Genomic DNA, 14,881 nt, shown 5'->3' with positions numbered 1-14,881 from the left:
TTCAAGGAGTTTTTCTGAGTCCTTTTAGACATGTTAGTTAGTTTTCACGATGCCATTCTGATTAGAGAAGTTCGAGTATCAAGTTCACAATTTTTAGAATGTTCTGGTTAGCCCAAAATCATCCTAGTTTGGTTGAGTATCGAAAATCGAATCGTTAATTTGGACGAGCCTGAAGTGCATTTTGAGATAACATTTTTAGACGAGTTTTCAATTGACAGAATTTAAGATAGATTTAATTCAGATGAACATCAAATGCAATACGGTAGGTTTAGTATTTTGTTTTAGATATTCTAAGATAAGAAATGACAAGACTGATCACTTTGAATGATCTGTTTTAGTCTAGATATAACGAGAAAAAAAATATTTCTTCAAAGTGCTGCTCACCTTTCTTTTGGATCTCTCTGTATTGCTCTCATTTTCCGAAAGTCTGATGCCAAGAAAACTCGAGCATTTTCCGCATTTCGAAGACGTTTCCGAATGGATTCGAACAAAAAACTGTTACTCAGTAATGCTCAGAGTTGCTCTGGATTGCACAGTGCGTTGCCCCTAGGTTTTAACGAGCAATTTTAGACGAGTTCAAAAGTTTTTGTTAGATCCAGAATTAAGCCAGAATAATGATATTGAATAATGTATAATCTTATTCAATGATTCTCAAATACATTTCGATAGAGATAACACTTCAGAAAGTGCGGATGAGTCTCAAAATCCATCAAATCTGTTTAGACGAGTTCGAGAATAAAGTTCAACACTATTAGTCAGAAAACACTAAACTATTTAGGCACAAAATAAGACACTGGATGGAGCTTGAACATATGTGTAGAAGACTTAAGTCTAAACTGCACTTTGAAGTAGCATTTTTAAACCAGTCTTCAATTGTCAAAATGGTAGACGAGACGAAACGAGAAATTCGTTCTGGATAAACATTTAATTTATTATAGCAGGTCTACAATTCAAATCCATTTTTTTTTATGAGCTCAAATAAGTATCTTTGACAGTCATTTTTTGTCGACTTGAAACATTTTATTGGGCACAACATGATCTTGGAATGAGTTGGAAGTCTTAATTCCCAGATACGTTTCGATAGACATAACATTTCAACGAGTTCTTATGAGTCTCGTATTCTTTCAGACGAGTATACTTTGCGATATTTTGGTCTTTTTAGACAAGATGAATAATATTAGTTTGAAAACACAAAATTAAGGCATTGTGTGAGAAAATAAGAAAAAAAAGTACTGGATGAGCTTCAAAATAATGTTTAGACTATGTTCTTTCTAATGAAAAGTTGGCAATGTTGGTGGAAAATGCCTATTGTGGTGAGTCCGAAGTCAAATAAACTTCGATGAATATCGAGCTTCCGTTCTGTCTCAAGTGCACTTTGAGATAACAGTTTTAGACGAGTCTTCAATTGCCAGAACGTAAAATAGTTTAGACGAGACGAAATATCCGTTCTGAATAAACATCGAACTCATTATAGCAAGCCTAGAAATTATTTTTATGCGTTTGAGGAACTAACAAATTGTTGATTGTATTGAAAATCGGCCGAATTGGGCACAACATTTGTTAGAAATGATGATGAAGAGTTGGAAGTATTAATTATAGGATACATTTTTAAAGACGTTACATTTTAACGAGTTCTGATGAGTCTCGTATTCTTTTAGACGAGTATTTGATAGTTTTTGTTATGCTTAAGTCTTTAAGACGACTTCGCGTATAAATTTCCGTTGATTTTGACAAGTCTGAAGATGTTTAAAACTAGACGAGATGCAGCTTTTTATGTGTTAAAGAAATTGACAAGCGTTTGATCAAGCTTTTTAGGATGAATAGTTTTTTAGACGAGTTTAAAAGTTTTCTGGCACAGAATATGGTAAAAATAGACATTACAGTTCAACGAGTTCTGATGAGTCTCGTATTTATCTAAAAGAGTGTTGAGCTTCTGTGATGCTAAATATTTTTATACAAGTTCAAGTACGAAGTTCAAAACTATTAGTTTAAAACACCAAACTAGATAGAGAAAATATTTGATAAACTTTTGCACAAAGGTTTTAGACTATTTCAACCTTTTTAGAAGCAAATAGTTGGTATCGTTTATGGAAAGTATCTACTCTGGTGAGTCAGTAGAAATAATTTAGAAGTATCGAATTTCCATTCGTTTTAACAAGCCTGGAATGCACTTTGTGATAGCATTTTTAGACGAGTCTTCAATTGTCATAATGTAAGATGGTTTATACGAGTCTTAAATCAATTCCAGATCAATATCAAAATCATTTTGACCGGTCTAGAATTTCTTTCTATTGGGTTTGAGGAATTACCAAATTTGATCATTTTGAAAAATCGTTTCTAACAGTTTTAGACGAGTTCAAAAGTTGTTACTGTATTTAAAACTAGGCTAAAATAATAATCGTGAAGAATGTATAATCTTTTTCGAAGATTTTCAGTGGTATGGTAGTGAGTTTAATATGTTTCGTATTCTTTTAGACGAGTTTGGGTTAGCTATTGTGATACTTACATCTTTTTAGACGAGTTCGAGTACATAGTTCGAAATTATAAATGCGAATGAAGTTCTGATCCAACTTTTGTACACAGTTTTGATAAGAACTGTATTCAACAAAATCCTAAAATGTAAACAATTAAATTTTCCCGAGCTCTAGATTTCAATACCTACCAAAAGGACCAAGCACGGATACCCCATGGCCCTCACCCGTTCCGCAACCCTCCATCCCGAAAGAACAACCAATCCGATCCACCGCAAATCACGGAAACAAAAGCCCCTTTTCCGTTGGCTGTGAAGCCGGTGCAGAGGAGAGTAGAGAGTAGCTGCTGCAAAGGCGGTTGCTCTTGAGCAGCGCTAATTAGCAGCCTCGTCGTCAACTCTCAACCAGCACAAAAGTCGCTGACTCTCGCCTTTTGTGTGCGAAAATTTCGTATTTTTTGTGAAATGGAGATTGCTTCTGGAAAATTTTCAGTAGCACCACTCAAAACTGGCCTTTTGTGTGTCACAACCGTTAACGTTTTGCCCGTTCATGATGGGTGAAAAGTATGGATTCTATTGTTTCCGGGGTTGTGCTTACCAGTGTGGCGTAGTATTTGAAAATGTCCTATACCCTAAGCAGTAAGGTCCTTGGTTGAAAATTGATCAGTGTTTTACAATATAGATCGGAACTCAACCTTTTGTATAAGAAATTGGAGAAAAATCGCAAAATAAAACTTGTAGGAGAGAGGATCTCATTGTTAGATAGGCCCATTTGAAAAGTTGAGCGATATTTTGCATTGAAGTCACTTACGTCATTTTGTGACGAATTTTCAGCATTTTCAGATCAGCTATGTCCACAAACACTTCTTTTCATGGGAAAAGAAGACATAAACACCATAACAACAGAAAAAAAAACTTGTTCGATTTCATTCAACAGTTATGCCCTTCTCGAAACCAGTGCGCAGTGGGCGAAATAACAAGTCGCAAGTTCACTCATTCTTATTGAAATGTTGTTGATGATGATGATGATAACCCAACCCCGATAAGATAATGCCGCCGTGTCTGTTCTTCCTCGGAATCAGATTGTCCGCCGGGAACCGGTTTAGATCGACTGATGACGATGGTGGAAAATGATTGGCCAATCAACAAGGGCCATGGCTGCGTATCTCCCCTTAGTTCTGGGAACAATAATAGACATATGTACGCGCAACGGTGCGGTGCTACTCTGCTCTGCTCGCTTCAAGCGCCTCCAGGTAAATATTGACAGTGGTTATAATAAGCTTCCCATCATCGTCAAGTGTACTAAGTGTACGGATGTTTGTGTGTGCGAGTCAAGATTGTTACCTTACTTGGGACGGGGGCGCATGATAGCGATAGGTAAATTAGTCATTAGCGAGCACGGATTGTGACAAGTGGGCACACACGGTGATAAATGGATTTGTGGAAGCGGATCAGATAGCGGCTGCGGTAGTGGTTTTAGACTGTATAATTTGTTGGAAGCTACCGCAATGGGAGATAACGACTGGTATCGGGACAGGTGGAATCTCCTTGCTGTGAGATAGAGCTTAATTGTTTCATGGTCATACTTATTTGATCACATCTTATCGTCAGAATCTTTGAATGTTAAGGTTTCGATAAGTAACTTTATATTGCAACCTCGAGGGTCCAGAAGTTTGGGCAACTTTTATAGAAATTGCGTTTAGTCATTAGAATACTGATGATCCTGTATTTTATACGAACTGATGATGCATTCGCTCGCCCACTGTTAATGAGAGAAACATATCTGGGACAGCAATGTGTTTCATTTCCTGCGCAATTCCAGTCACAATTCTGCTTCCGATCCGCAACGGAGCGACGAAGAAATAATGTATTAACAACATGGAACGAGCTCACCAATCAACAATTGGTGAGCTTGTTCCATGTTGTTATTACATTATGCCCAAAGGAATCTTTCCAGATTGCCCACCAGAATTGTTTTTGGATGCCTTAAGAATTATTCCAAAATATTCACGGATACCCTTCATGAAATCCTAAGGGAGTCACCTCACTGGTGAATGCGAGGAAGGTATCTGGGTCAGCATGTTTAATTTCCTCCACAATTCCCGTCAGAATCTCGCTATCAGTCAGCTATGAAGCGAAGGAGAGATACTTGTAAATTGATGAGCGCGTTTCATGCTATTATTACATTCTGTCCATGGAAAACCTTCCATATTGCCCACGGAAAACCTTCCGGATTGCCGCAAAAAATCTTCTAGGAACCCCAAACAATTGTTCCAGAACAGACAGAACAAACAGGACAAACAAGACAGACAGAACATTCAGGGCAGATATACTCCTCAAATATGTGGAGATTACTTCCAAAACTCTGTGAAGATTTCTTCCGAAAATCTGTGGAGATTTCTTCCAGAAATCCGTGGAGTTTTCTTGTCTTCCAGTATACATCTGTGAAGATTCCTTCTAGAAGAGAATCTGTAAAGATTTCTTCCAGAAATCTGTGGAGTTTTATTTCAGAAATCTGTGGAGAATTCTTCCAGAAATCTGTGGAGATTTCTTCCAGAAATCTGTGGAGATTTCTCCCAGTAATCTGTGGAGATTTTTACCAGAAATCTGTGATGATTTCTTCCAGAAACCTGTGGAGATTTCTTCCAGAAATCTGTGGAGATTTCTCCCAGAAATCTGGGGAGATTTCTTCCAGAAATCTGTGGAGATTTCTTCCAGAAATCTGTGGAGATTTCTTCCAGAAATCTGTGGAGATTTCTTCCAGAAATCTGTGGAGATTTCTTCCAGAAATCTGTGGAGATTTGTTCCAGAAATCTGTGGCGATTTGTTCCAGAAATCTTTGGTAATTTCTTCCAGATATCTGTGGAGATTTTTTCCAGACATCTGTGGAGATTTCTTCCAGAAATCTGTTAAAATTTCTTTCAGAATTCTGTGGAGATTTCTTCCGAAAATCTGTGGAGACTTCTTCCAGAAATCTGTGGAGATTCCTTCCAGAAATCCGTGGAGATTGATTCCAGAAATCTGTGGATATTTATTCCAGAAATCTGTGGAGATTTCTTCCAGAAATCTGCAGAAATTTCTTCCAGACACCTGTGGAGATTTCTCTCAGAAATCTGTGGAGATTTCTCCCAGAAATCTGTGGAGATTTCTCCCAGAAATCTGTCGATATTTCTCCCAAAAATCTGTGAAGATTTCTCTCAGAAATCTGTGAAGATTTCTCTCAGAAATCTGTGAAGATTTCTCCTAGAAATCTTTGGAGCTTTCTCCCAGAAATCTGTGGAGCTTTCTCCCAGAAATTTGTGGAGATTCCTCCCAGAAATCTGTGGAGCTTTCTCCCAGAAATCTGTGGAGATTTCTCCCAGAAATCTGTGGAGATTTCTCCCAGAAATCTATGGAGATTTCTCCCAGAAATCTGTGGAGATTTCTTTCAGAAATGTGCAGAGATTTCTTTCAGAAATCTGTAGAGATTTCTTCCAGAAATGTGTGTAGATTTCTTCCAGACATCTGTGTAGATTACTTCCAGACATCTGTGGAGATTTCTTCCAGAAATCTGTGTAGATTTCTTACAGACATCTGTGGAGATTTCCTCCAGAAATCTGTGGAGATTTCTTCCAGAAATTTGTGGAGATTTCTTCCAGAAATCTGTGGAGATTTCTTCCAGACATCTGTGTAGATTACTTCCAGACATCTGTGGAGATTTCTTCCAGAAATCTGTGTAGATTTCTTACAGACATCTGTGGAGATTTCCTCCAGAAATCTGTGGAGATTTCTTCCAGAAATTTGTGGAGATTTCTTCCAGAAATCTGTGGAGATTTCTTCCAGAAATCTGTGGAGATTTCTTTCAGAAATCTGTTGATTGCTTTCAGAAATCCATGGAGATTTCTTTCATAAATCTGTGGAGATTTCTTCCAGAAATCTGTGGATATATCTTCCAGAAATCTGTGGAGATTTCTTCCAGAAATCTGTGAAGATTTCTTCTAGAAATCTGTGGAGATCTCTTCCAGAAATCTGTGGAGATTTCTTCTAGAAATCTGTGGAGATTTCTTCCAGAAATCTGTGGAGATTTCTTCCAGAAATCTGTTAAGATTTATTCCAGAAATCTGCAGAGATTTCTTCCATAAATCTGTAGAGATTTCTCTCAGAAATCTGTTGAGATTTCTTCCAGAAATCTGTTAAAATTTCTTTCAGAAATCTGTGGAGATTTCTTCCGGAAATCTGTGGAGATTTCTTCCAGAAATTTGTGGAGATTCCTTTCAGAAATCCGTGGAGATTTCTTCCGGAAATCTGTGGAGATTTATTCCAGAAATCTGTGGATATTTCTTCCAGAAATCTGTGGAGATTTATTCCAGATATCTGTGGAGATTTCTTCCAGAAATCTGTGGAGATTTCTTCCGGAAATCTGTGGAGATTTCTTCCAGAAATCTGTGGAGATTTCTTCCAGAAATCTGTGGGGATTTCTCCCAGAAATCTGTGAAGATTTCTCCCAGAAATCTGTGGAGATTTCTCCCAGAAATCTGTGGAGATTTCTCCCAGAAATCTGTGGATATTTCTCCCAGAAATCTGTTGAGATTTCTCGCAGAAATCTGTGGAGATTTCATCCAGAAATATGTGGAGATTTCTCCCAGAAATATGTGGAGATTTCTCCCAGAAATCTGTGGAGATTTCTCCCAGAAATCTGTGGAGATTTCTTCCAGAAATCTGTGGAGATTTCTCCCAGAAATCTGTGAAGATTTCTCCCAGAAATCTGTGGAGATTTCTCCCAGAAATCTGTTGAGATTTCTCGCAGAAATCTGTGGAGATTTCTCCCAGAAATATGTGGAGATTTCTCCTAGAAATCTGTGGAAATTTCTTCCAGAAATCTGAGGAGATTTCTTTCAGAAATCTGTGGAGATTTCTTAGAGAAAACTGTGAAGATTTACTCCTGAAATCTTTGAAGAATTCTTATAGAAATCTAAGAGATTACCAACAGAAATATGAAGATTTCCTCGTGAAATCTGTTGAGATCTACTCCAGATATCTGTGGAGATATCCTTCAGAAATTTGTGGAGATTTTCCCCAGGAATCGGTGGAGATTTCTCCCAGAAATCAGTGGAGATTTTTCATAGGAATCTGTCGAGACTCCTCTCAGAAATTTGTGGAGATTCCTTCCAGAAATCTGTGACAGACAGACAGGACAGACAGACAGACAGGACAGACAGACAGGACAGACAGACAGGACAGACAGACAGGACAGACAGACAGGACAGACAGACAGGACAGACAGACAGGACAGACAGACAGGACAGACAGACAGGACAGACAGACAGGACAGACAGACAGGACAGACAGACAGGACAGACAGACAGGACAGACAGACAGGACAGACAGACAGGACAGACAGACAGGACAGACAGACAGGACAGACAGACAGGACAGACAGACAGGACAGACAGACAGGACAGACAGACAGGACAGACAGACAGGACAGACAGACAGGACAGACAGACAGGACAGACAGACAGGACAGACAGACAGGACAGACAGACAGGACAGACAGACAGGACAGACAGACAGGACAGACAGACAGGACAGACAGACAGGACAGACAGACAGGACAGACAGACAGGACAGACAGACAGGACAGACAGACAGGACAGACAGACAGGACAGACAGACAGGACAGACAGACAGGACAGACAGACAGGACAGACAGACAGGACAGACAGACAGGACAGACAGACAGGACAGACAGACAGGACAGACAGACAGGACAGACAGACAGGACAGACAGACAGAACAGACAGACAGGACAGACAGACAGGACAGACAGACAGGACAGACAGACAGGACGGACAGACAGAAAGGACAGACAGACAGACAGGACAGACAGACAGGACAGACAGACAGGACAGACAGACAGGACAGACAGACAGGACAGACAGACAGGACAGACAGACAGGACAGACAGACAGGACAGACAGACAGGACAGACAGACAGGACAGACAGACAGGACAGACAGACAGGACAGACAGACAGGACAGACAGACAGGACAGACAGACAGAACAGACAGACAGGACAGACAGACAGGACAGACAGACAGGACAGACAGACAGGACAGACAGACAGGACGGACAGACAGGACAGACAGACAGACAGGACAGACAGACAGGACAGACAGACAGGACAGACAGACAGGACAGACAGACAGGACAGACAGACAGGACAGACAGACAGGACAGACAGACAGGACAGACAGACAGGACAGACAGACAGGACAGACAGACAGGACAGACAGACAGGACAGACAGACAGGACAGACAGACAGGACAGACAGACAGGACAGACAGACAGGACAGACAGACAGGACAGACAGACAGGACAGACAGACAGGACAGACAGACAGGACAGACAGACAGGACAGACAGACAGGACAGACAGACAGGACAGACAGACAGGACAGACAGACAGGACAGACAGACAGGACAGACAGACAGGACAGACAGACAGGACAGACAGACAGGACAGACAGACAGGACAGACAGACAGGACAGACAGACAGGACAGACAGACAGGACAGCCAGACAGGACAGCCAGACAGGACAGACAGACAGGACAGACAGACAGGACAGACAGACAGGACAGACAGACAGGACAGACAGACAGACAGGACAAACAGACAGGACAGACAGACAGGACAGACAGACAGGACCGACAGACAGGACAGACAGACGGGACAGACAGACAGGACAGACAGACAGGACAGACAGACAGGACAGACAGGCAAGACAGGCAGAAATTCATTTTTACATAAAAATTTTTCCGCAATGCGTGTCATAATCCTGCTTCCGGTGAGCAGTACAGTGATGAAGAGGTATTGTATGGTTGATGAGCTCGTTCCATGTTATTGTTTCACAGTATTATCACATGGAGATACCTGGAAGAAGTAAAAAGTTCGCAGAGAAATTTCTTCGGAACGAAATTGCCGCGGAATACAATGGGTTAACCGTTCTGTACGGAATTTGAGTTATGCTAATTCATGACCCTAATTGTGACAGAAACCGCAGCAATGGGCTCCGAGTCTAATGGCTGGCAGAAAGTGTCAACTAGGGATGAGTGAAAGGACAACAACTACTGCCGTTGGTGCAATAAAACCACTAGGACAGGCAGGCAGCCATAAGAACCGGGGAAGGCGCTTTGTTCCCAAGACAAAAAGCCAAGAGCTGGGAACAAGCGAAGCGAAGGTTGGTGTCCTTTCAAGTACGTCATTACCGTACGTTGGTTGGTCGGTTTGGTTGGTCGGTCGGATCGGTTGAATAGGGAACAGGATTTCTTGCAATCGCAAGTGGTAGCGGAAAAGATCCGACGGAGGGAAGCGAGACAAAAAGTCAGAAGCAAACAACTCCGAACTCCGTGTGGCATTCATGGCATGAGAACGACGAGCCAGCAGAAGCAACGGACCCCGATTATTATCTTAATAGGTTCGGGTTCGGTTGGTCTCCGCGTATCTGTCTGTCCGTCTGTTTGTCGGTCGGTGTGTGATTGTGTGCACGATGGTCGTCGTCTCTTCTTCTGTTCATGGGCATGGTTCGGTAATTTTGGGCTGGTCTCGCTGAGGGTGACAGGTAGACACTGGAAAGGTTGTATTTATCTTTTGTTGCTCAGTCAGTCTTTTCAAGCAGCACTTACGGAGGGGTGATGGAACGCTGCTGGATTGAATAATTCAAATCCTTTTGTAGCTTTAACCGAGTTAATTTTGATTAAGAGGGTGTAATCCAAAGATAATTGTAGATAACACTTAATGGCGAATCGTCAAAGCCTACGGCAGACTACAGTGGGCTTACCTCATGCAACAAAACCTATTTTTGTAAGAGTTTTATGCAAATCATGAGAGACAATATGAAAAAAATGCCATAAATAGTTATGATATTTGTTATTTCCTGGTAAAGGCGTATCATTTTAAAAGATACGGTTATATGTTAGATTGGTGAGCTCGTTCCATACTATTATTTTCGTATTTTGAACAAATTGATAACAAATGTTGAGATTCACCATAGCGTGACCGTATAATTCATATTCTCCTTCACATCCTTCCAATAAAAGTCATAGTAATTGCCTAAGAGAAAGAAACAAGCTCACCAATTAACAGTCAAACTTCCATGAGCCTTTGTTTTTTTTTATGGAAGAAAATTGTAGCTTGATCGCGTCAAATCACATTATTAATTGTTGCGTTAAGCGTCAATGGCACAAACCGCTGCTGGTGTCGACCCAAATCCTTTGAAGGTCAAACCCATTCTAAACTGGTTGAATCCTTCCTTCAAACATTGCTGCTTGACACAGTTTACAGTTCGAACATTTTTTATTTCTTGCAACCCAAGCAAAACATTCCCCCACCAACCATCGCATCGCAAGAAAGAAGGGTCTAATCGCATGTCATTCCGCAATCCCAACTGTTTTCGGAACGACATAATCCTTCCAACCGACAAACAGCTTTCTACCATCACCCTTCCAAATATTGAAAGACGACCGCCACCCTGTGCCGTACCATACCATGCCATGCATTCCTATTCCTTACTGCTACTGCTACTGCTGCGGACTGCCAACACATTCCATCGGAAAACCCTCATCACCTCCGTCAACCATCGTCTTTCGGTGCTTTCGAGTCGGAAGAGAAGGAATCACCGCTGCTGCCTCAAGCTAGCAGCAGCAGTGGCAGCAGCTAGCAATTCAATTTCCAACTTTTATCCAACGTGAGCTCTGGTGTCAGTCTTTGGTAGGGTAGCTACCGTAGACCGGAGGCACATTGGATTTGGGGGAGAAATTCTCCAAAAAATCTGTGGAGATTTCTTCCAAATATTTGTAGAGAGTACTTCAAGATCTCTGTGAAGATTTCTTCCAGAAATCTGTGGAGATTTTTTCCAGCAAACTGTGGAGAAATTTACCTGAAATCTGTGAAGAAATTTTCCAAAAATCTGTGGAGATTTGATCTGGAATATCTGTGGAGAGTTTTTCTAGATAGCTGTAAAGATTTCTTCCAAAAACCTGTGCAGATTTCATCCAGGCATCTGTGGAGATTTCTTCCAGAAATCTGTGGAGATTCCATCCAGAAATCTGAGGAGACTTCTTCCAGTAATCTGTGGAGATTTCTCCCAGAAATCTGTGGAGATTTCTACAATAAATTTGGGGAGATTTATCTCATAAATATGTGGAGATTTCTGCCAGATATATGTGGAGATTTCTCCCAGGAGTCCCCGGAAATCTGTAAAGTTTTTTTTAGAAATCTGTGAAGATATCTTCCAGAAATCCATGGGGATATCATTCAGAAATCCTTGGATATTTCTTTCAGAAATTTGTGGAGATTTCTTCCAGGAATCAGTGAAAATTTCTTCCACAAATCTGTGGAGATTTCTTCCAGAAAACTGTGGAGAATTCTTACAGAAATCTGTGGAGATTTTGTGCAGAAATCTATGAAGATTTCTTTCAGAAATCCGTGGAGATTGCTTCCGTGAAATTCAAGGAGTTTTCTTCCAGAAATCTGTGGAGATTCCTTCCAGAAATCTGTAGAGATTTTTGCCAGAAATCTGTGGAGATTCCTTCCAGAAATCTGTGGGATTTATTCTAAAATCTGTGGAGATTTCTTACAGAAATCTGTGTAGTTTTCTTACAGAAATCTGTGTAGATTTCTTACAGAAACCTGTGTAGATTTCTTACAGAAATCTGTGTAGATTTCTTCCAGAAATCTGTGTAGATTACTTCCAGAAATCTGTGGAGATTTCTTCCACAAATCCGTGTAGATTACTTCCAGAAATCTAAGCAGATGTCTTCCAGAAATCTGTGGAGATTTCTTCCAGAAATCTGTGGAGATTTCTTCCAGAAATCTGTGGAGATTTCCTCCAGAAATCTGTGGAGATTTCTTCCACAAATCTGTGGAGATTTCTTCCAGAAATCTGTGGAGATTTCTTCCAAAAATTTGTGGAGATTTCTTCCAGAAATCTGTGGAGATTTCTTCCAGAAATCTGTGGAGATTTCTTCCAGAAATTTGTGAAGATTTCTTAAAGAAATGTGTGGAGATTTCTACGAGAAATCTGTGGAGATTTCTTTCTGAAACCTGTGAAAACTTCTCCCAGAAATCTGTGAAGATTTCTTCCAGAAAACTGTAGAGATTTCTTCCAGAAAACTGTGGAGATTTCTTCCAGAAAACTGTGGAGATTTCTTCCAGAAAACTGTAGAGAGATCTTCCGGAAATCAGTGGAGACTTCTTACAGAAATCTGTGGAGATTTCTCTCAGATATCTATGGAGATTTCATCCAGAATTCTGTGGCAATTTCTCTCAGAATCTGTGGAGATTTTTCCCAGAAATCTGTTGAGATTTCTTACAGAAATCTAAGCAGATTTCTTCCAGAAAGCTGTGGAGATTTCTACTAGAAATCTGTGGAGATTTCTACTAGAAATCTGTGGAGATTTCTTCTAGAAATTTGTGAAGATTTCATACAGAAATGTGTGGAGATTTCTTCCTGAAAACTGTGGAAATTTCTCCCAGAAATCTGTGAAGATTTCTTCCAGAAAATTGTGGAGATTTCTTCCAGAAAACTGTGGAGATTTCTTCCAGAAAACTGTAGAGATCTTCCAGAAATCTGTGGAGATTTCTTACAGAAATCTGTAGAGATTTCTCTTAGAAATCTATGGAGATTTCATCCAGAATTCTGTGGAGATTTCTTCCAGAAATCTGTGGAGATTTCTCCCAGAAATCTGTGGAGATTTTTCCCAGAAATCTGTGGAGATTTCTCCCAGAAATCTGTGAAGATTTCTCCCAGAAATCTGTGAAGATTTCTCCCAGAAATCTGTGGAGATTTCTCCCAGAAATCTGTGAAGATTTTTAACCAGAAATCTTTGGAGGGTTCTTCAGAATCTTCAAAAATTTCTTCCAGAAATCTGTGGTGATTTCTGCTAGAAATTTGTGGATTTCTTTCAGAAATCTGTGGAGATTTCTTTCAAAAATCTGTGGAGATTTCTTTCAAAAATCTGTGGAGATTTCTTTCAAAAATCTGTGGAGATTTCTTTCAAAAATCTGTGGAGATTTCTTTCAGAAATCTGTGGAGATTTCTTTCAGAAATCTGTAGAGATTTCATCCAGAAATCTGTGGAGATTTCATTTAGAAATCGGTGGAGATTTCTTCCAGAAATCTGTGGAGATTTCATCCACAAATCTGTGGAGATTTCTTCCAGAAATCTGTGGAGGTTTCTTCCACATATCTGTGGAGATTTCTTCCAAAAATCTGTGGAGATTTCTTCCAAAAATCTTAAGAGATTTCTTCCAGAAATCTGTGGAGATTTCTCCAGAAATCTGTAGAGAATTCTCCCAGAAATCTGTAGAGATTTCTCCCAGAAATCTGTAGAGATTTCTTCCAGAAATCTGTGGCGATTTCTCCCAGAAATCTGTGGAGATTTCTCCCAGAAATCTTTGGAGATTTCTCCCAGACATTTGTGGAGATTTCTCCCAGAAATCTGTGGAGATTTCTTCCAGAAATTTGTCGAGATTTCTTCCAGAAATCTGTGGAGATTTCTTCCAGAAATCTGTGGAGATTTCTTCCAGAAATCTCTGGATATTTCTTCCAGAAATCTGTGGAGATTTCTTCCAGAAATCTGTGGAGATTTCTTCCAGAAATCTGTGGAGATTTCTTGCAGAAGGTATGTAGATTTTGTGCAGAAATCGATTGAAGTTTCGTCTAGAAATTTGTTGAGATTTCATCCAGAAATCTGTGGAAATTTCTTTCAGAAATCTATGAATTTCTTTCTTAAATCTGTGGTGATTTTTTCCAGAAATCTGTGGAGATTTCTTCCAGAAATCTCTGGATATTTCTCCCAGTAATCTGTGAAGATTTCTCTCAGAAATCTGTGGAGATTTCTCCAGGAAACCTGAGGAGATTTCTCCCAGACATCTGTAGAGATATCTCCCAGAAATCTAGTGAATTTTCATCCAGAAATCGGTGCAGAATTCTTCCAGAAATCTGTGAAGATTTCTCCCAGAAATCTGTGAAGACTTCTCCCAGATATCTGTCAAGATTTCTTCCAGAAATCTGAGGTGGTTTCTCTCAGAAATCTGTTGGGATGTCTCCTAGAAATCTGTGTGGAGATTTTTTTTTCCAAAATTTTGTGGAGATTTCTTTCAAAAATACATAGAGATTTCTCCCAGAAAGCCGTGGAAATTTGTTCCAGAATTCCGTGGAGACGCCTCTGAAATTTGTTCCAGAAATCCGTGGAGACTTCTCCCAGGAATCTGTGAAGATTTCTCCCAGAAACCTGTGGAGGTTTCCCCCAGAAATCTGTGTAGATTTCTTCCAGAAATCTGTGGAGATTTCTTCCAGAAATATGTGGAGATTTCATCCAGAAATCTGTGGAGATATCTTCCAGAAATCTGTGTAATTTCTTTCATA

This window comes from Aedes albopictus, chromosome 1 (genome assembly GCF_035046485.1).
Source record: "Aedes albopictus strain Foshan chromosome 1, AalbF5, whole genome shotgun sequence".
NCBI lineage: Eukaryota > Metazoa > Arthropoda > Insecta > Diptera > Culicidae > Aedes > Aedes albopictus.
This window is presented reverse-complemented; position numbering follows the sequence as displayed.